This window comes from Xiphias gladius, chromosome 6, assembly GCF_016859285.1.
Source record: "Xiphias gladius isolate SHS-SW01 ecotype Sanya breed wild chromosome 6, ASM1685928v1, whole genome shotgun sequence".
NCBI lineage: Eukaryota > Metazoa > Chordata > Actinopteri > Istiophoriformes > Xiphiidae > Xiphias > Xiphias gladius.
In genome coordinates, this window is record NC_053405.1 from 2,370,126 (window position 1) to 2,393,942 (window position 23,817).

The 23,817-nt window shown below is 43.4% G+C and overlaps 1 long non-coding RNA gene across 1 annotated transcript; it reads right to left on the reverse strand.

The window, feature by feature from the left end:
- Window positions 1–1,124: 1,124 nt before the first annotated feature.
- On the reverse strand, window positions 1,125–23,481 carry LOC120791112. Its single transcript, XR_005707605.1, has 3 exons — window positions 23,403–23,481; window positions 22,396–22,473; window positions 1,125–1,198 (listed from the first exon to the last, which is right to left on the reverse strand). It is a non-coding gene; the product is annotated as an uncharacterized LOC120791112 (long non-coding RNA).
- Window positions 23,482–23,817: the final 336 nt, after the last annotated feature.

Consider the following 23,817-nt stretch of genomic DNA (forward strand, 5'->3'; position numbering starts at 1 on the left):
TACCAAAAGTTTTCCAAACTTTTAACTTTGCCCTTGTTCTTAGACACTTTCCATTGTACAAAAGGGTCAGATCATTCAATTAAAAATATGGAAATACACTTAAATTAGGCATTTTTTCACTTATCTCTAGTGGTATCTGTCCATGCAGATAGTTTTGGTTTTATCCGTCCAGGTTTGAGATATCCGTCTATGAGATTTCTGCCTACACCTCAATACAATGAAGGTGAATATGCAGCAACATATCCTTCCAGTGACAGTGTCCCTGTCACTCTGAACAATCCACAGATCCATCCGTCTGCAGTCTCTCAGGGACTATTTCGTCAGTAAAAAGTAGCTGAAATCAAAATGAGAAGTGATTCTCAGTGACCAGCCGGCGACCTGATACCGGTCAAACAGACCACAAAGACTTGATACTTGATAAACAGTGACATATCAAACCAAGTACCTATATTACCCTCCTCAGCTATGCTGTCCGAGCTTCAGACACATCCATCATGACAGATGTATTCCCTCAGAAACACTGAGCTCACCAGGAATGAGCTTTGCTTACAGACTTAAATTAAATAATTGAACCAACTGTTACTGTCTACTTTATGAGAATGTTATACAAACACTCGACATCCAGTTGCAAGTATCGTCCATGGACTCTATTCAGAATAAAAGGTTCTTATAAAGGAAAGCAGCTTCTGAAATCATAGGTTTACCTATAATGAGTAGCTGACCAGAAAATAAAAACCCTGATCTAGGAAAACCAGGACACCGTTCCTCAGAGGAAAATGCAGCTGTTTTTAAAAAAAAAAAAAACAGTTTTTAAACGCAGCACAAACTAACTTCCACTCACCTTCATTGTGTTGGTCTGGGGAGAGGAATCTGAGAGGTGAATGTCTCAGACCCTTGACAAATAAAACCAAAACTCTCTCTGTGACTAGATAACGCTAGAGGTGCGGTAGGTGCACAAATATTTTATTTTGTTGTGTGGGCGAAATGACCCTTTATTACATTTTTTTTTTTTTATCATTAGCAAACATCAGTGCACCTTTGTGTGTTGCGGTGTACCACACTGTACCTTGAGCAGTGTAGACCAGCTCGCTGTAGACTGTGGCAGGGATGATGGGGGCATTCAGGTCCTGCAGGAAACCTCTGAGAGCATCAGTCAGAGAAACCACATCATACTGGTCCAGATCCACTGAAACCGGATCTGAGAGGATAAAAGACAGAGACAAAGACATAGACAGGAGGAGTTAGAGATTAAACGCATGATATTTTGGTGTTTTTCATCCTTGGTTCCATGCATGAATGGGTTACCAAACCAGGTTTCATAAGGACACAGGCTCAGTGGCTCTAAGGCAGAGAACTTGTGAAAAGTGACTTTCATGTTGGGAAAGAAAGAGGCAAGTCACAAGTCCTGCTAAAAACTTTGACAAAGTGAATATGAATAACCTTCAAATGCACTTTTGAACTACTAAAACAAACAGTGATAGCATTAATGCAAGTGCTTGTCCCCTCAGGTTTTCAGAAGGACGTCTAGGCCTAGTTTCCTGATGCCGCTGATTTTCTCTGGAGACAGGTAAAGACCTACTGTTACGCTGAACAGAGAATAGAATAGAACCAGAACCAACTGAAATCACTGTACATATAGTACAATTTACTACCTCAAAAATTGAATTTGGTGTTAAGTTACTCTTCAAGTAAATAACAAGTATGATAAGCTGAACTGTACAAACTACTACTGGAGTCCTAGCTTTGGCCATCAACACTATATTAGAAAAATAAATGTGGGATTGGATCAGTAGTGATCTGATTGGCCAGAGTGTCTCAAGTCTCACGGTCAGTTCACTGTGGGAAAAGGGGGATACTATCATTCAGCCACAGATAAAAAAGATGCTGAGATGTCCAAACCACAAAGACAATGTACAGATTTCTTGGCCGGTAGACAAAACAAGAGATAACAGGCCTGCGTGTGTCTACGCTCCAGCAGATTAGCAAAGGACAAGCCACATGGCGCCGCAGGAAAGTTTTACTGTTCTCCGTCTTTCACCTCAGCCTTCCTCCTCTACTTTACCTCCACTTGTCTTTCCCCAGTTTTGCTCTTAACCGTCCTCCCCCTGCTTCCCTTCTTCCTCTTAATCCTTGAACTTTCTCCTGTTTGCCTTTTCTCATTCATCCTCCGATACCACCTCCTTTAGGTCCTCTTTTTTTCTTTCTTTTTCCTTTCATTCTTTCCCCTCTTTCTCCTCCTATTCTTTTCCCTCCACCCTTCATCTTCCTCATCCCATCCTCCTCCCCCCTGCAGCATATGCACCAGACCCTCTGGAGTCAAAATGGCTGTTAAATCCCATTGATTTGCCCCTCTAACTAATGCCTGAATAAATTTAACCAATCACCACAGGCCAGTAAACCACCAGGCCATTAATATCAATGGATGACCTCTTAACATCACCACGCTGAGGCCTGTGTTATCCTGCAGTGATTTGTCTGGGGGATTCGATCACCCCAACACCCAGACAGAGCGAATTTGGTGTTGCCATGGGACCCAGGCTGATGAAAAGATATTAATACATATTTTCTCTTCAGTGTGTGTGTGTGTGTGTGTGGGGGGGGGGGTAATTACGGGGAATTAGAGCATAAAACTGTTTTTTTCCTGAAAAGCAAATTGTAGGTTTTTTTTAGGTTGGGATTTGTTCTGGTGATAATAACGCTGATAGTGATGGTGTTAGATAAGTTTGCCCCTCTGGCACAAACAACTGTTCGATACTAGCTAGTTATGATGCCTGCTGCACTTGAGTACGTACTTTCCCCCGGTGAAAATTACGTACAACCAAGCTTCTTTTTTCCCCACTTAGGTGTTTGGGCGACTCTCTAAAATCTCTCTAAATAACTGCCCAGCTTTCAAACTGCAGAAGGGAAACGCTCTGAGTTTTTAAAGTGCTCCTGAATTTTTAAGGTGCGCTCACTCTGTATGACACGTCCCGTGCGTCCTTTGGGAGTCAACTGACATGCATTAAATGGCGCAACACTCTGTGACGCAGCCAGTGTGTGTTCCACAGATTAAGTTAAGATAAGCAGAAATGCCATCAATTGGCACGTCAATGTATGAATGGATAGAGGACAGAGTCTGTGCTCCAGGGATAGAAGAACCATGTTAATGAGACATTCTGAGATTTAGTACCATCAAAAAAATGTAGTGACAGTGTATTTTCTTGGATTCAGTGGCATGTAGGATAAATTCTCCTTTTAGTTTTCCTCCTGTTATTTCTGAATCCATCTTTCCTTTTTTTCCTTTGTTTGCACTGAGGATATTTTTGTACATCAATAAGGCCTGTGACATCACAGCGCTTACTGTTTGCACTGTAAAAGTGGACATGAAGAAAAACCATCCATGAATTAAACTTGATAAATTCATTCCTGACCTTGGAAATATGCGCTGAGAAAACAACTTTGTTTCCAAAGTCAAGATCAACTCTGAACCTCAGGTTTTTAGGCCAACATGGACGAGAAGAAAAAAATTGAAATGAACCGTTCCATGATAACTGGCCAAACTCCATCTGCTGTTGTTTTCACACAGCCTACTTCTTTATAGGGTACAATGAATTGTAATTCATATCAAAATGTGATATTTGCTTGGTTGATATAAACAAACACGTATAAATAGAAAAATGGCCCACATTTTTTCTGGCTGAACAACCCGTTACTTGAACGAGAAATCAATGCTACCCCCTCGCTCCAGTTGGTTATTAGGTTAAAAGCAAAGTCCCTCTGTACAAGGTGGGCTCTGTGTAACTACTTCGGGTCGGACAATGACAATATTTAGGTCTGCAAAACAGGAATTTCAATAAAGCGGATCCTGTATGAATCCAGACAATGTATTGGCTAGTCATGAGTTAGTTATGACTTCAAAGAGTGGAGAGAGAGAGCCAGCAGTGACAAAAACTGCTTGTTTAAGACACATTTTGCTGAGACATGACTGTCTGTCTTTCCCACGCTAACAGCAAAATGGCACGATTGTTCTGAAGAAATGCACATGATTTCTTTGAAGTCACTGGGTTCACTATTTAGTGCTGTGAAGAATCAGATGAACATAATGTGGACACAAATAAATAAAATTTTACAAGAATTTACCATAGTAGCCTTTCACAGAATGTTGAGAAAAATGTTTTTTAATCCATGATAGAAAAAACGCAGACGGTTGCTTTGTGCACAACAATAGCAGCTTTTTGTTTGTATCAGACACCAAGAAAAATTGGTGTCTGATATCAGAAACCACCAGTAAAATTTGTGGTCTATTTAACCATGATCTGTCTGTGCCCTTTTAAGATTAATCCATGCTTCTTTTTCGCCCTGGTGTCATTTGCGAGTGCCTATGCGAGCGACCCAGTTGAACTCCTGGAGGTTTCGAAATGGCCTCCAGGCCAGACTGCCCTGCTAAAAATGGGATGCACAAACAGGAAGCGAAGAAACATTTCTGCGACATTCGGAGGATGCAAAAACAAGCTGGACCGTACCAAATAAATGAATAAATAAAAATACAATATGAGAAACAACTAGCCAACACTGTAGAAATTTGAGCGCAATTTGACCATTGAGGGAACGGTGAAACAGAGGATTGAGGAGGAAGCTATCGTACTAGTTGTGTCACACCATTCAAATCCCATGGACTGCTCCACAAAACAGCCTGGTTTGTAGCCAGTTGCAAGACAGGAGTCGATGGTACAAATATGTCTCTGGAATAAACTTTGTGGACTTTTGTCCAGTTAGCTAGCTAGCTAAGTTAGTGTCACTAACTTCTAGTTCATTTTTTATGTAATCTACAATATGCAATGATTCGCTTACTTGCGAAAATACCGTCAGAACCGGAAGTGGCTGTCCAAGATGGTGGATCTTTCGTGCTGTAAACTGTTTACTCTCGCACACTCACATCTACGGTTGACTAAGATCATGCAGTGACAAGCGCTACCGCCGTCACCGCAAGCTAACGCGTTACCGTAACATCACTAGCTACAGTAGCTCACCGCCAAACCTCCTGCACCGTCTATTTCACAAAGATAATTGTCATTGTGTCTGAAGAAGAAACTTCAGATTCAGTGTTGATTTACAGTGTGTGTGTAAGTTAGTCAGCCCGTAAAGTATCTAAGCCCAGAGGAGTTAAGTATGAACAGGCCTTTGTTTTGCTTGTTTCAGAAGTCGAGGAAGAAAATAAACGTCATGTCCTTTCCAGCCGATGACCTTACACTATGATGACCCGCACTGATCCACATTTTAATATTAAAAACAGACTGATTAACTAAGCGTTATTTAGCTTGTGACAAACCCACAGAGAACTAGTACTTTACCCTCCGCTCTATGGATTCTTTTTTTTAAAGCCTCCTCGAGTTCATAGTTTTGGTTTTAGCGCACATTTACTGTTAAGCTCTTATAAAGCCGCCGTCCACCACCTGCCCAGCACCAAACAGCAGACAGACACAGTTAGAGACCAGCTGGCGAAGAAAGCAGAACATCTAGCATCTAAAATGGTGGAGACCAAACCAGAGTGAAAAGGAGGCCAGTGAATGTTAGACTTGAATTCATCAGGTTGACACAAACGCTACTTTTAACGAATGATGACGTGGCTCTGTGTCTGCTAGGTGTGTGTAAAGGGACAACTGTTTGCTAACATGTTAGCCATAAAAAACACAAATACAGCTTTTAAACCACACGGACACATATGTGGGTGACTTAAAGGAGCAGAAGCCAGGCAATGCGGGGTTGAGTGATGTCAGAAGGGTGAGGTGAGTTGTGCCAAGCAGGACGGCCTAAGTCAGGCAGCTTTAATCACACCTAATGAAACAGAGTCAGGCTCTGGGGCCACAGCCAACTCAGTGTCATTACACTGCTCACTGAGGGATTGGGAGCGAAAAATCCCCAGATCAATTCAATCCTCTCTCCCTCTTTCTCTCTTATTCTCCCTATCCAAAGTCTTCATCCTCTGTCTCACATTCACCTTTTAGTCCTTGCAGCCTTCCCAGAAAACATCAGCCTACATTTTTCTCAAGTTATGTAGCTTTTCCTGTTCCCTGAAAAAAGTCTGCACATTATCAAGTCATTCCTTTTAAAACCGAGCCCTGAAACAAGTGAACAAATTTACCAGTGTAGTCGGAATATTTCAGTACACACAATGCAAACACACACACAGTAGGAGGATCAGATCCCATTTATTTGCTCAGCTTAGCATTTCATCAACGTGAACTAAAGACGGACGCATAGAAAAACACGTCTACACACGCGCCTACATGCACACTCATGCCCAAATAGGTCATTATTGATTATCACTTCATGTACATGTCTGGGTTGTGATGCATCGACAGTTTCAGGCTGATTTTCCAGACCTTCCTCCCAAAGGAACAGCTTCGACCAGTCACATATCTTTGATCTGTCTCCGTCCTTCTCCTCAATCATGATTTTTCTCTCCGTAAACTCTTCCTTTTTCTTCTTCTTTTTAAAAAAAAAATATTTTCCTCTTTCTGATACAACACACCAACACACATGTATGTGGCCAATTTCCTCTCCACACTTGATCTGTCTGTCAGCTAATCAAGGCTTTGTCTGACAGGCTTTGGCTATGGATCAGACGACAGATGGACAGACGAATGAAAGGATGGATTGATGGATGGATGGATGAATGAATGGAGTGGAGCTGGGTCAATAGTCATGAGCAGGGTCTAGTTATTGGACTGCTGCATCTTACAGAGGATCCATGGGGCAGGAACAGTTGATTGGCGGGGATGAGACGCCAATCAACAGTCCTGTTTGGTGTGAATGGGTATTAGTTGGTCTGTGTTTCCCGTTTGAAGATCAAGTGAAGTCATTTTTATTAGGGCTACACGATCAGACCCCCAAGGTGTCACCTCTGAAGCCCCTTCTTCACAGCGAAGCTCTGGGGTTCACAAAACCTTCGACTCTGAGCAAAACCAGGTGATTCCTCAATGTAGGCCTTTGTTAGCAGGCCAGCTAAGAAGACACAACATTTCAATAAGACAACTGTGGAGTTACTGAGAACTGTATCTCTACTCATTTGGAAGAGGCTACAGGGTCAGTAGAGCATTTGCAATGACTACTGGGTATTGTAGTAACGTAAAAAAAAAGTCTGAACTTAACTGTAACTGAGGCCATCTTTTCCTTCTCTCAGGCAATCCATGGAGGGAGTCCACGCACAATTCTGTGCTCAGACAACAGTGAAGGTTGCATTGTTGAAGCCACTGCAGCGAGGCGTTTAAGGACAGAACACTGATTGTGTCTCTATTATCCTGAAGCAGAATGTACAGGTACAGAAGACGTATGGAGGCCTTAGCGTAGACGTAAAAGACGCTCAATGACCCAGTGAAGGACCCCGTCTCTTTTGAACTAAAGGCTGTAACCTCTAGAACTGACACAGAATAAAGATGCACTCTGACTGAACTTGAACTTGAGCCACGGGAAATCTGAAGGACAAAATCAATACCCTGTTTATACACAATGACGGTAGTATGATTTAATCAGATAAAGCATATTTTCATGTAATACACAAAAGCCCTGTGGTCCTCTCTGTGCATTGTGTGTTTTTCCTGTTAGTGATGTGTTTGTGCTTTGCATGTAGTGTGCGCCCTTGCAGCACCATTCCAACCAGAATCGGAGCTACAAAAGTTGTGTGATCATCTGCTCTCGCTAGCATTACAGTGCCCTGATTCAGTCGAAGAAGCAATTTTCAGAGGAAAACCTGTAACTCAGTCCCGTGGATTCTTGGAAAAGTCGGTCCCAGCTAATCCAATAGCAGTGATTAAACTAAAGCAGAGAGTTAGAGACTTACAGAGGCAGAATTAGCTGTCAAAGAATAAAAGAACAACAGAGAATTTCCTTTCAATCAATGCTGTGTGAGAGGAGAGCTGCCAATTTAAAAAGCAGTTCTCCTGGAAATACACAGCAGTAGCGTTCTTGAGAAATCCAAAGCGGATGTGCTAATAATACTAAAGTATTATTAGACTCAACATTACCATGGCAGCAGTCAGCATTTCTGTTCACAGCTGAAATAATTATAGTATCTTCATAATAATAAATGTCAGAATCTGATCATCGCGGCAGTGGATTACAGCATTTACTCAAAGAGAACCAAATAGATATAGATAATCTGACATAATGCAGCTGAAATGAAAAAGGTGTTGTGTGTTTTTGCTTGCTGTGTCACCGTATTTACATGTTCAGTTTGCATAAGGCAGAGCTACTGCCTGAGATAGGTGGCACAACAGTAGAGAAAGATGCTATCTGAATATGATGTCTTTGTAATATCTGCTGTGGTACGACACGACTAGAGACATGGGAGCTCCGGGGATGAAAGGTGAAATGATCGCTGCTCTTGCAATGTTAATTAAAAAAAAAAAAAAAGAGAACAGCTCATATAAAGACGGAGGGAAAAATGTTGTAATTTCAAAAATGAAATGCCACAGATGGATAATTCCAGTTGCCACAGTTTTGAAAGGTTAAAAATCTTTAAACCTTGATGAATCAAGGCAGACAGAAAGTTATAAGAATCAAACAAAGCAGCAGAAATGACCAACAGTTTCATGTTTTGTTCAAACTCAAGATGCGGCAAATCTGAAAGTGGAGCGAGTGAGTGAGTCAAAGTTTCTAAATGCATCAATGCGACAAAACTACAATGTGTCTTTTTAATGTATGCAGTCATCTTCATCCACCACCTCACACACTTACAGGCAGACAGCCATCTTTGGCTAAGGCTTCTATTGTATGTCAATCAGCAGACATGAAAACCATCAGACGGGTCGTGGGTTTGCCGATTAATGATGAAACACAGGAGGTTCATCGAATCCTAACAGATATGAAGACAGGGTCAGATGATGATGAAATGCGTGTGTGGTTGCGTGTGGAGAGAGAAAGAGAAAGACGATGAGGTCAAGAAATGTTCAAGTTGACGAAAGATGGAGAGAGTCAGAAGGTTTCTGGTCATATGACTTCAGTTCATCAGAAGCAAACTGTCAAAACTAAGTTCAGCATTATGTTTTTGCATGTACACAAACACATTAAGAAACACACACACACACACACACACACACACACACACACACGAACAGGTGACAGACACTGCAGAACGAACCTACAGTTTGACACCAGTGGAGAATATTGGGGTTGTCAAAGCAGGATCCTCATCGTGATGAACTCTCCTGTTTTCACATATCGCCACAAATCTAAAGCAGAAGAGCCATAATCAGCTGAGCGTTAGACACACTTGAACTTGAAACACCACATGGATGAACCCCCTTAAACCACACTGCCTCAACAGCGAGACAGTCATTACGAACTCGTGCTGTGTAGCAAAACATTGTTTAAAATTCCATTGTCCAAAAAAAAGCCAAAATCTCATCTCAAGCTGCCATGTGTAGTCTACTGTGTGCACTGTAGCTCATAGGTACATAACGGGTTAAAGGGAAGGCCGGGCTTTTTTCTGGATTTCTCCTATTATTATCTAATGTTTTATTCTAGCTCTCAATACTTCCCTACCCTGACTGTGTCTCTCTCCACCCTCTAGCTCCCTGGTTCCAACTGAGGATGTACATCTTTAAAAAAGAAAAAAAAGAAAAAAAAAAACCTCAAAAATATGTAGTTTCATTTTTTTTAAAAAGGCCCAAACGATATTCAAACAGGAGGGAACAGTGCTTACGTTGGGGACTATTTTCAGCGGCGGATTAATCCACGTTTGGGGCTCTTGGGAGTATTTGGGGCAGCGGGACGGTGTGTGTGTGTGTGGGACTGAGTGAAAATAAACTGCAGTGTGTGCGTGTGTTCATGACAATGAACGAACATGTCACCCTGTGCAACAGTGTGGCTGTTTCTTTAATCGTTTCTGGACAAAAATGGAGCTCTGTCAGTGTGTGGATACACGCGCGACACTTGTTGGATCAATTCAGTGTTAGCGCTGGAATTTTCATGGGTTTGTTAACTCCATGGGAAAGATATAAAATATTGCAAGACCTTTAAAGGCAACAGGATACATATAATGCACAGAAAGCCGGGGGGAACAACTGGTTTTTGCCCCGGGGCCCGCTACCAGCTTAATCCAGGCCTGGTGCTGATGGTGTAACATTCAGAAGTCGAACAGCCTCCGGGAATTAACTTCTCCCGAAGCGCCTTCAGATCTGGATCAGATTTTGTTCGTCACGTGTTTCAGAGTCACAACCAAAGTCTTTTACCAGCATGTGTGTTAAAGAGATTCACAGCCTCAGCATTAATGAAGAAAGCCATATACTGTGTGTTTTATACAATATCCACATTTCATCAAGTGTTTTTTGACACATTATAATATCCTGGGGCTGCGTGCGTAGCTAGGGTACATTATTAGAGTTTTTATAAGTTTCTGCCAGTTAAACTTCTATTATTGGGACCCGTTTAATGGCAGTTTCAGCAAAATAAAATACGCTAGACTGTAGAGACTAAACCCATTACAGAAGCTAAGATCTGCAGGATCACTGAGGAAACATTTAACATTTAAAGACACTATTAAATACACTGTAACTGCTACTGAAGAAATACTGCTGCTTAAAACTTTACTACACGTTTTAATGGACCTGCAGATACTTCTGGTTTACGTGTGTTTACGCACATACAGGGATTGTTGATTGCTTTTATGCATATTTGCCTATAGCAACTGGTTTTACTGAGCGCTTTATATGTATGAGGACCATATTTTCTTGTATGTTTTCTCCCTCCGAAGAATTTCTAATCTTTGGAGTCACTGAAAGGTGTGTTTTTCCACTTTTGACTGAGCTAGACGAGAAGTTTTCACTTTGATTCCAGTCTTTGTGCTGAGGCGGGCTATGCATGTCCTTGGCCTGTCCTCGACCCGTCTCTGTATTGGACCCGTATACATGAAACTGCTATGACAGTGAAATTACAGACTGAAATCAGTTCATTTCAGAGTACAGCTTTTGGTGAACATGGTTAGTTTGTTAGGAAAAATGTAGGAAAACTGATTTCGGCTCCACACAGCACTCCAAACGTATAAAAGACAATTGAAGACAGATACCAGGAATAAGACATCAATGGCTGTAAAAGACGTAGATGCAGTCAGTCGTCAATAAGACGGTCTATTCTTGTGTTGAGTCTTTCCACCCTCAAGCGATTGGAAACAGCTGAGGAAAACTTTCAAGTAACCTAATAGGGCTTTTGATTTAATTTTGAGATTTAATTTCTAGTGAGACCCGTCAGATGCTGCTATGGAGCAGGTGTACACTATTAAGAAATGACCGGCGGGTATTTTAGAATGTGAGAGATGGTTTAAAGGGCTTTTGCTAACATTTACCCTCCACCGTAGTCCTCAACAGGCCTTGGCTACAACTGAATCATCAAAGATTTGCGTCTGCACGAACAGCTCAACGTGTGTCATTTTTGGATAATTGCAAGGACATCTTTCCTAGGAGTGGGCCAAAGCTGTCCACTTCTGCTCAGAGCAGCACCTCAGCAAGAAAACTCGGCAAGATCGAGATGGATTAGGTAAAGGTGAAAAGGACAGGAGAGAGAAAGGGGAGAAAACGGGGGAAGGAGAAGAAAATGGCGACAGAAACAGTCACTCCTCACTGACTGAAGACTGAAGTGTACACGGTTCAGTGTGTGTGTGTGTGTGTGTGTGTCGTCTGGTCCCCTGGGTGATAATCTCAATCTGAACCCTCTGAATTTATTCTGGTTCTATACTGAACACGGTCAGATATTTCACTGCTGCAACTGTGTGCAGGAGTTTGCTAGTGTGTGTGTGTGTGTGTGTGTTTGGAAGTGTACTGTATGTGTTAGTGTGTACATATTTGTGTTAGTGAACCCACTCAACTCTCCGTCTACCCATCTGTCCTTGGCATTCTGCTCACACACACACACACACACACACACAGATATCACAACATGGACTCAGAGATGCAACAGGAGGACACACAGACAAAGAGAAGAGAATAAACTACAGGGAGAAAGAAAGGGAGTTGCAGAAACTCTCACACAGGCAGAACAAAGAGAAGAGAGAAACTGAAACACACTCAGACCGCGAGAGAAAAGAAGTTCATCCAAAGGCCAAAATTTAATAATAGTTGAGAGAGAATCTGCTTTAAAGGATAAATCAGTTCCCCTGAAAGAAGCACATTTCTTGCTCTTGTGTATCAGTCTTACAGACTCCATTTACTGCATTCATCCAAATCCTTTCCATTCCAAACACTGCACGTCAGGTTTGAATCTGATGTGAGAGAAATTTAAACAGAAATGCAATGTTAAATTTAAATTCTGCTCAATATTCTATGATCCATCCTGCTGTACAGTGTACACTTCAATCCCCACACTTGTGGATGGCGCTGATGTTGATTTAATAATCCACAGTTAATAAATTAGTGAAAACCACCAGGATCAGGAATTGCCTGCGATATAACGGCTGACATGCTAAATTCAGGATAATGTGTTTCCGTGGCACTAACAGGAGTACCGTCGCTAATCAGCTCCGGTCACTTCTACTCTGCTGCTTTTTTGGAGAGCGCCATCAATTCACCAATCCCAGTCGAGGAGGCTGCATTGACAGGAAGGTCCTACCCGTAAAGGCTTAGCTCAAGTAAAAACACGTGTAAATGCACATTCTCGGGACGGAGAGTAAGATTTGACGAAATAATTGGTCAGCTTGTCGGAGCAGAGAGAGAGAAAAAGAGAACAGGAGACGTCAAAAGACGAACTGGGTGTGTGTGTGTGTGTGTGTGTGTTTCCAACAGACGGTGAAGCCACAGGTATCGCTTTAGTCGTTCATGTTATTGGGCAACAGATGAGAGAGATAAGCATCTGAGAGACGAAGAGAAGAGAAGAAAAGAGATAGAAATGCTGGTTATCAAGGCATTTACAGACAGTCAACAAATCCAGCCACACTATTTGCAGGCAGTTTGTCAGGTTCAGTGTTGTCAGACACAAGGGCAGAAGTTTGGTTTAATCCTTGGTTGGGACTTTTTTTTTTTTTGCACTTGCTCTCTTTCTCTTTTCTCATTCATATGCACACATGCGCGCACACACCCACACACACGAAGAGCCCGACTCTGCATGCGATACATCCCGTACGTGTAAAAAGCCGTGGGTAGTTTCGGTTTGTCGATCTCGGCAACACGACTCGAGAGCACTGCTCAAACCTTCTCTGATGTCGAGATCTATGCCGTCCGGCTCCTGGGCTCGTGGCGCGCCTGCAGCTCACCTGTCTGTGTCGCTCAGGCTGCAGCTGACAGGATTTTCACAGTAAAATGATGCCCGACAGTAACAAACCAATCATTCTGACAAGCTGTGGCTAATTTACTTTATAAATAATGTTCTTGACCTATATGCAGTGATACATAACTCTGCTCTTGATCCACTCATGTAGCGGGGGAGGGAGGCATTAAATAGTAACCATTTCTCCCACTAATTTCAGAGAAGGCACATGTTTGGATGGATTACAGGACATTCTTATTAGCTGAGCTCAGCTGTTACATACACTTCGGTGCTTCTTTAAAAAGGACCTGATGTCTTAATGCGCTTTTGGAGGCATTTTTTCCCTACAGTGATAGAGTTCTTTAATAAAACGACAATCACAAATAAGCTAACAACACCTAACCCCTGAAATGTAAATGTAATATCAACTGATGATTTGTCCTCCGAAGGTGAATTCCATTCTGTGAGACGTGAAACACTTCAACTATAAATACTGTGTAGTGCAGTTTGAAGCTGAGGGTGCCAGGTCGTACCCCAATCTTTCACTCTTTATCATAATAACCAACGTTTTGCTGAAACCTGGCAAGTCTGCATAGATCTTACCGCTAACACTGCGTGGAGTTGGCAGGATCGCTTGAGGTTCGTGAGGGACAACTCAGCAACACCTTGACACAGGAAGGGACGCGTCCTCCCGTGAGAGAGATGACTTCATCGAACGGGGTGCTGGGACCTTGTCCAGTGTTCGGGGAGCAGGAGGACAGTGAGAGGCCGGAGGGAATTTTCTGCATTTAGTCGACTTTGACCGCTGCAACTGATTGAACATCTGAGGCGTCATCATCTTCTAATATGACGGATAAGATGGATTTCCTTCGACCTGAACGGATTCTGATGCAACATCTTATTCGACAGAAGTAAATCCGTGTTTGTTTGTATAACTGTTATTAATATTCAAGGTTTCAGTGGAAAGATCCGGTTGTGTTTGTGCCGCAGAGTATCAGTGACTCCAGCAAACGTATCTTCACATCAGTCACATATCTGCCATTCTAGCATTCTGACTTTCACCTCAACACGCAGATCTGAACTACTGACTTTTCGTGTTATCGCAATTCACATCGCCTGCTGCACGTTTTCCCTTTTTGAGTTTTTCCCAAAATGAGGACAGTATTCAGACTGACATTGGAAAAGACGCGTCCTATCTGCACTGGCTTCCTCGATGTGGCGAAAGTGGCGAAAAGCGTGTCGTCATCTGGCAAAAAAGGAAAGAAAGGAATGTGCAGCGAATTCATAGTTCTACCGTTTACGAGGCGATCATCACATTCGGAGGATGAAGTGATTGTCACGACTGTCACCGTGATAAAGGTCCGGAGCTGTGAAGTCCCGCCACACGGTGTTGGCATTTAAACCTTTAAACTTGCTGAGAAGCAACTTTTAGCCGCCATTGACACAAGGATGGCTCGCTCCACAGAGAGGCTACTGATGTAGCTAAACCTGGGAGGAGAGAAGACGACATATCTTGTCTTGGAGAGGTGGATGCATTTCCTTCCTTTCAACATGTGGCTAGAGTAGTTAGAGACAAGGCTTTGTGCCACAAAAATGGTCAAAGATACAGTAAATATCAGCACAGAGTATAAACCCATATAAACTATAAAAAACAACATCAACTCTATCACCTGACACGAACCTCAATTTTAGATGATTCTGCGAAAAAGCAACTAGAAAGTTTTTTACATTTAAATTCTCGCTCTTCAAATTTGTTTTTTTAACTAATAATAGTAATAAAAATAAATAAATAAAAAAGAAAAAATCTTGCTCTACACAATACCTGCACAAATAAATTATGATTATGAGGGAAAGGTTAGCTACAGGCAATCAGGACATTTGGTTACCTGCAGGCCTGTGATGGGACACAAACTTTGGCGTCATGCAGAAACCGGCCCGACCTCAACACTGATCTCGCTACATTGATAACACACTACTTCCTACTAAAAAATTCTTCAAATACGATATGTAATTCCACGGGATGGAGTTGAAAATTTGGCAGTTACAGCTCAAACAGCTCCACGGACAGATGTTGCACTGCCGTAAGTAACGCAAAGACACACACACGCACACACACACACACACACACACACACACACTCACAGCTGTGAGCACACACGAACGTCCATCTCTACATCGTCGTCTCTCCTGGGTGAATACAAAGTTCAAAAAAACAGACAGAACCAGACAGAAGAAGAATGAAAAGCTGCTGAGAGGCGAGAGAGGGTGGTTTTCTTTCACCCTGCAGGACTGGGAACTTTCTGCGTCTGGTGACAAAGGAACTCTCATCAGTTTCACCGAATTCCTCTATTAAGACACGATGACACACCTCTGCAGCCAGAGCCTTCTATCTGTTTCCGACTCACGTACAATGTGAGTCAGTGTGTGGTCCGGTGTGTATGTGGTTGCACTTCTTTGCTCCCCAGCTGACTGTAAAAATTCCGGCTTCTAATAGGTTACTGACGGGCGCCGGAGGAAGATGATGACATCACCTCTGACCAATAGCGGGGCCGGGACCGACGGACGAGAGGAAGGACGGACGGAGGGGATGGAGGGATGGAGACGGAAGAAAAGGATGGAGAGATAGAGGAGAGGAGGGCTTTTAATTTGTGTTTTGCTGAACTCAGCGGCTCCTGTCAGCGAGGCAGGGAGGGGAAGAAAAGGGATGGTGATGAATGAGTGAATAAAAAGAGGGAGAAAAAGAGATAGAAGATGAGAAGGGAATGGAGAGAGATTGAAGAGTACATAAAGGAGGTGCGGTGAAATAAAAGATTATTTAATGGTTCCAGGGCTGGAGACCGGTGGATGGGTTGTTAGCGGCGAGCAGTTAAGGGATTGGATGGGAGGATGGGAAGAACGAAAGCATGTCTCCATCCATCTGAACCGAGAGAGAGGAGAGAGGGATGAGAAAGAGGTGAGACAAGTAGGACAGAATTCTCATTACGTCCCTTAAAGTTCGAGAGATGAGCACACACAAATAAACGATAATGGACTGTTTGTGTGTGTGTGTGGGTGAGCGCATCCATACGTCTTCGTGTCCAGTATGTCTGCATGTACAGCGCACACGCGTGTGTCAGCGTGTCCTGTTTGCATTGAGGACACGGTACATTCTGCCGCAGTCGGAGCCCACGTGAGTCATGGTTTCCAAAACGGAGACTGCCCACCCTGCGCCCGCCAAGCTGGCACAGTGTGTGTGTGTGTGTGTGTGTGTGTGAGCGCGTCCATGTAATCATCTTTCTAACCGGGTCAAAGTGTACGGACAGACACACATACACACACACAAACCCAGCAGTGATGAAAATGCCCATATGCCATGTCTGTGCTTCTATACTTGTGAGGACACTCTGACATAATGCATTCTGGAGCCCCATTAACCGAAACCTTAGTCCGTCCTAAACTCTGAAATCAAGCCTCAACCCTCAAACAAAATGTCCTCTTTTTCCAAAAATGTCTTCACGCAAACTCTCCACGCTTTCCCGAAATATCCTCCTTTTCAGGAATCCTCTCGCTTTCTAAAAATGTCCTCACCTTTAAAAAAATGTCCTCGCTTTCCAAAAAACTTTGATTAAAATGTCCTAATTTTTCCAAAATGTCCTCACTTTCTCAGAAATGTTCTCATTGTCCAAAACATATCTGTATTCTCAGTTTCCTAAAATGTCCTCATTGTCATAAATGTACTCACAGTCCAAAACTGTCCTTACTCTTCCAAAATATCCTCACTTTCCGATAATGTCCCTACTTTCTTACGTGTCCCTATTTTCCAAAGTGTACTCGCTTTCCACAGTCCAAACATGTCCCCGCTGTCCAAAAAACACCCCAACTCTAATTAATATTTCCCTTTTTCAAAAATTTCCGAATTAAGAAGGAAAAAAAAAAGGATTTAAAAAAAGTCTCACACAATGTCGCCCTTCTATTAAAATCTAATTTTACAAAATGTCCTCAATGTCCAAAAAATGTCTTCACTTTGAAATGTGACCTCATTTTCCTGAATGTCTTCATTTAGGAAACAATGTCTTCACTTTGAAATATGACCTCATTTTCCTAAATGTCTTCATTTAGGAAAAAATGTCTTCACTTTTCAAAATGTCCTTATGGTCCAAGATCTTCACATTTCACAAATGTCGTCACTCTCAAGGTCTAAAACTCAATCTGGTCCTCACAAAGATAGGAGTACAAGAACACACACACACGCACGCACGCACGCACGCACGCACGCACACACACACACACACACTCACACACACACACACCCGCACTTTGATAGGAAAATAGTCGACATATGCAGCAAACCAAGAAAACAGACACACAACACATGGGTCAATCAGGCAGGATCTGAGGCTGTGGAATAGCCTGAGAGTTTCCATACAATGCAGCAACTCCCTGTTACATAACGTTATTCCACAACACACGCAGCACAAACACACAACAGACAGAGCGGGGCAGAGCACTGCAGCAGCTCTGATCCTCTTCCTGCGGAGTGATTGATGTTGCATCATGCTCCAATAATGATCCGTGAAACATGCCAAACCGGCTCTGCGTCGCGCTGCTGTAGGTCATTAACCACAGCGTCTCGTTTCTCTCTACGTGTTAACAAAAGAGTCCGTTTTTCTTTTGGCGTCTCCTCCCTGTCGGCTACGACGCCGAGAGGGCGAGCATCCGGAGAAACCCGTCTCTGTAGGACGTCAGTTTTGCAGGGTGACCCCCTGGTTCCACCTTGGCCCCCGGTGCTCAGGGTAGTTCTGCTTACCGGACTTTTGACCCCTCTAATGTCACCACAACCCCCCCCCCACACTTCTGTAATGACACCGGAAAGGAGAATCATAACTGAGAGGTTTGGTGGCCAAAACTACGAAAACAGAACCCAAGTTATTTAACAACAACAACAGCAATAATAATACTAACGAAAATAATAATAGTAATAATTTAATTGCTTTCGAGTGCACCTGTAAAACCATAACTTATCTTCTGACTTCTGTCATCTCTTAAATGACAAATATTCTTATTAAAAACACGATTGTTAAATGTTGACTCAATGAAACTGTTTCCAGCACAGTATTCAAGACTCCACTCCACACAAAAGGTGCAGGATGAATAAAATCCTAAAGCTTCTCAACTCAGATCTCAAGCTGTAACAAAAAACGCTTTCATTAGTAAGTCCAAGGCAACACATGAATCAATAAAGACTTCAGTGTGTCAACCAGAATTTTAGCTGGCATTATTATTAAAGCAGTGCTGAGGAGGCTTTGAACCGGTATCATGTTCGAGTTTCTTTCTTTTTGGTACAAAGGGAGGATTTTCTGAGGGTTGTTTTATGGGGATTTGGGTCTCAGTATTTCTAATATCCTGGCTATAACCCTGGGAGTAACACGGTTTCTTACGTCTTCTTCCCCCCTTTACCTTCCATCGCATGTGGCTGCACGACTCACACTGGAACCACTGAGAAAAGACAGTAAAAGATTATTCTATATGACATGTCTTTCTTCCCCTTCGCCCTCCTACTGTCCTTCCCGAGGTTGTCTCGCACATCACGCGGTCACCAGACCATCCCTCGCCGCCATCCATCGCTCAAACCGAACTTTTCCTTCGCGCGTGTTTCGCCTGACCTGGCAGCCAAATGTCGGCACAAATCTCTAAACAAGCTACCGCCTTTCATATATATTCCATAGGATCTGTCCGTGTCTGTTAGCCCACCTCTGTACCTAAAGCCAGTGTGACAGTCAGCATCTGCATTTCACTGCATTTTCCACCATAACGCGCATAGGATGTCTCTCGTTCAGCCCCCTTTCTGTCTCAACATATATGTGGGTGTGCGTGTCAAGCCCGCATGCTAAACTCCTCCGAGTGCCCGCATGTCAGCTCCTTTCACTTAATTGCTTTGAGTAACTGCGTATCTTCGGCCCCACGCTGACCTCCCACCACTTCCCCGGGAGGCCAGGTGTGCGCGCGCACGAGTTGTGTGTCTGCCGGGTCCTCTGCAAGAAAATCTATTCCTAATACTCAATATACTGTATTGGATTTACGGAGTTGTTGACTTTTTCTGCAGAAAATTGGACATGCGCTGAGAAAAAATATCCATCACAACAAATCATTTATTCTCATTTTGGGTCTCATGATCCTCATTGTTTAAATCAAAATCTCCTGGATAAAACATTAAAGGGAATTTCCCAGTTTCATACAATCTGGATCTGATTTTCATAGTTTAGAGCATTACTAGACTTTATGAGTCAGGAGTTTAAATCTGCACCAGAAAAGATTTGAAGCATAAAGTCAGCTCTAATAACAACGTGAAAGTTGATTCAAGAGCAGCAGACATCCCATAAATTCATGGTGTATTTGCCCAGATAAAGCTCCTGCGCTCCAACCAAAACCCACGAGCAGACCCTCGGGACGCAGAGGGGAATTATTTCTCTCAAAACACTGAAAACAAAAATTAGCCTGCTAAAAGTTTGGATTTCCCTCCTTTCGCTCATCCCTTTGGATCCTCTAAATTGATCGCGGACCGACAGGGTCGGTGCCTTGTGCGGTTTACTGATCTGTTACGCTCTTCTAGGGAACTGACATTCAAACAGCGTTTGAAGCGCTGCCGCTCAGAGCCGCCGACAGGCTCCTTTAGTGCAGAATTAACTCAGTGTTTGAGGCACCACACATAACTAACTCCTAAACACTTCGGTTAAAGCTAACTGGGAAATCTGTTTCAGAAAAGCTAGGGTACAGCTAAAACACATCCTAGTGAATATCCAGTTTACTTTCAACAACATGGAGCTAGGCTAAGTTTGTACAGACAATAATACATCTACGTCTGTTATATCTAAGCCGAACTGGATCTCCGATGTTTGTACTGCGGAAGCGAGTTTAGTCGAGTCGGGCCCGTCTGGGCCCTCACCGCGCACGAACTGCAACAGCTACAAACGTATGCAACCAAACTGTTCCTGAGCACAGCTCAGATCTAATGCAGCAGTTTGTTAGCAGAGTGCTGGCGCAGCTAAGGGATATTCCCCAACTTCACGTGCTGTGAAATTACAAAATGTGAGACCAGAAAAGAAAGATCCAGAGTATCCTTAAGCTGCTTTCACAGCTAAGCCGTTTGGTGCAGCCCCAACGAACTCTGTGTTAGCCCGTTTGGTTCAGTTCGTTCAGGGTGGTGCGAAAGGATGGCGTGCAGACCCGCCGACCCGTCGGAGAGCACCTCGGAACTAGGGTCTTGATCTGCTTCAAACTGTGCCACTGTACGATTCGTTCGTGGTGGGAAATCAAAGCGGACCAACTACATACATGGTTTAGCCAAAGTAGTTACGTGATTTTACCATGAATTGAAAGCCAAACTGCCATTAAACCCATGTGCTGACTAAGAATCCTGTAAAGGATACGCTGTAATTGTGCTAAATCATATGGTATCAACGGCACCACACAGGCACCTCAGCATATGAATGCATGGATTTTCTCAGATCAATCAGAAATGAAATGGAACATAGTGACTACCCTCCCTGAATGTTACAGAACATTTCCTGACATTATGCTCCTACCTGTTGGTCATTAAATCATAATAAGTGTCTCTCCCCTCTCTCCCCCTCGGAGTGAAGTCCCAGGTCTGATTTTGTGACTTCCCCTCCTTCCTCCCAAAATAAAGTACAGAGCCAGAGCACTCCCTGGTGGTGCCAAACCTGAACTTCAGCAACTCAAACTTGGCCAACTTTTTTTTTTTTTTTTTTTTTTTTTTCTTTGTCTGAGCCACTTTAGCTCCATCCAGCCTCAGCAGCCTGATACCGGCCGGTACCGTCTCAGCAGGAGCTCGTGTCTGTTCAAGTGCAAAAAGGGGAGCAGGAGATCCGATTCTGGAGCCGTGGCTGTTAATGATAAGCCACTTGTTGCTTCTATGTCAGTGTGCAGAGATTCAAAGCCCTGACGGATGAATACACCGTGCAGTGCAGGTTTTCTGCCTGTTCTTTTAGCAGGTGAGGGGGCGAACCAACAGCACAAAGTCCTGCTTTCTTACTTTAAGTCGCACCACATCAATATTCAGTCTAATTCCACTTTCGGTAGGGGACACAAAATAGTACAGCTGCAGCGTGTTGCGCTTAAGGGCTTTTTCTCTCTCTCTCTTTCTTTTAGACCTTTTCAGACATGAAGTATGTACCATTGGTTACTATCTACCCGTAAAAGCGGCGTCATTCTGAAATGACATGACAGTTGCCGGTAGCGGGACAATAGTTGCATGATATTTGGCGAGTGACGAGAGTTCTCTGTTCTCTCACAGGCCCCATCAGTGACGGCTTTTAAAACTTTTTTGCTGCTGAATGACTGTTCGCCAGGAACGCTCACTCAGGGATCCATTTCCTCATCAACTTCATATCATTGTTTTAGAATTTACATACACTACACTCTTCTGCCCTGCACTGAACTGGTTCTGGGTTCGGCCGGGGCCTCTTTGCGTGGAGTCTGCATGTTCTCGTGGTGCCTGCATGGGTTTCCTGTGAGTACCCCGGCCTCCTCCCACAGTCCAAAGACATGCGGGTTAGGTTCAGCGGCGACCCTGGATGGCCCCTGGGGGTGAGTGGTTGTTCGTCTCTGTGTGAGCGCCCTGCAACAGACTGGCGACCTGTCCCCGGGGGTGCCCCACCTCTCGCCGACATCTCAGCTGGGATTGGCTCCAGACACCCTGCGACCCCCATTGATGTGACGGCACTCAGATGAGACTTGTGTTACTGAAACGTTACCAGGTCCAACCTAGTAAGGTTGCTATCGCAGCCTTTGCGTAAAAGTGCCTTTGGTGCTTACTGGGACATGACATCAACATGTAAAATCGCCAACACTTTAAAGTAACGTGCATATCTGAAAATGGCTCCGCTCTCTTGTTTCTTATCTCTTTTGTCTTCTACTGGAGGACTTTTCCCTTCACCCCCTTTTCCCCTACCTGCCTTACTTCAGACTTCTGACTATTTCCTGCTAATTCTCTACACTTGGTCTGAGTGGATGAGATGTTTACAGGTATACGCAGTTGTATCTGATGAACACTGTAAGACTTCAAACCCTGAGGCTTTTTATTCTAGAAGTAAGTTGCATGAATGAAAAGAAGCAACAGCTAGCAGCTAGTCTGCTGAGTGTGTGTTACAAACCACAAACCAGCTAACTTCATGGAGCGCGTACCTGAGTCCAGACACTGCCGCAGCTCTGCAGGTCCACCGGAGGCGGGAGGGGATCGATACAGAGACTCACTGTTTAAACCTGCAACAGACAGAGGGAAAAGAATAAAGAGGAAGTCGGCAGAGAAATTTGCTGTGCGTCAGCCGGAAGATGGGCTTTTGCTTTGGGCTAAGACAGGCTGTTATACATTATGCTTAACAAAGGATGTAAAAGCTGCTATGAAGGCTCCGGTTACAGTTGGCGAGTTGAATGACATTTTTCATGCAGGCCTGCTGAATTATAAATTGCATCATCTGCTGCCCACAGAATACAGAAAATATAGCATATTTGTTAATCACATCTTAAGTGGGGGAGATGCAGATTTTTTTTAAAAGAATAAAATAAAAGCTGCCAGTCTTAGCATAAAGACTAGTCTGACTCTATCCCAGGTTCAAAAATACACCTACCACACACCTGCAGAACGGACTCAATAGCACGTTGTATCTGGCCCACAGATAAACAGAAACATAAAAATGAATACATGTCGCTGCAGTGACTGTGTGCAGCTTCCTGAGGTCGCAGTGAGGTTGCCAGGTTTGGTAACGCTGTGCCTGTACGGAGACCCAAAACCTTTGCTCACAGACCATATCTGGCAACCAGCGCTACGGTCTGGGGCGGGTGGCTACGCAAGAAATAGTTCCACCACCTAACCCCGTCTAAAATCGCAAACTGTGGTTGATATATTTTCTGCTTCTGTGCAGGTTAAACAAACAAGATGCAACATGTTAATTAGTGAACTTTAGAGGTGCAGGTAGGCGGATTTTTAAACTTTAGGCAGAGCCAGACCAGCTGTTTCCTCTTGCCTCCAGCCTTTATAATAAGCTGCGCCGAACACAGCCCGACCCTAGGTCCGTAGTTTACACAGAGGCATGAGATCGACAGATGTCAGTCTTCTCGTCTCGCTCTCTGAGAAAAAAGCCAGATGTTGAACTGGCCCTTCGAAATCAGTGGTTATGTGTGTATTTTCTCACTGTGTTTCTCGATGGCCTCGACGAGTCTCCAGACAACCACAGGAGCCACTTCAGGCAGAAGCTCCGCCTCCACACCTGACAGACAGAGAGAGATGATCATCATCATCATCGTCATCATCATTATTATTATTCATTAAACTAAAAAACAACCATGCATCCCCATCCCACCGCTTTCTTACAACACACCCATCTATTTAGTTATTAATGATGTACAATAAACCCCATTTATTTTTAATGTGCCTGCGCCTCTTTGCTTTTTTATAACAATATAATTATGAAAGAAAATCACTCTCCCTCTACTATACCACTATAAATTTTAATTTTAATTTCATCATGTGAAGTATGGATTGGATTTTTCCTTGGTACGTAACTAGTATTGGGTCTGGAAATCATCAGACGACTATGCAATATTAAC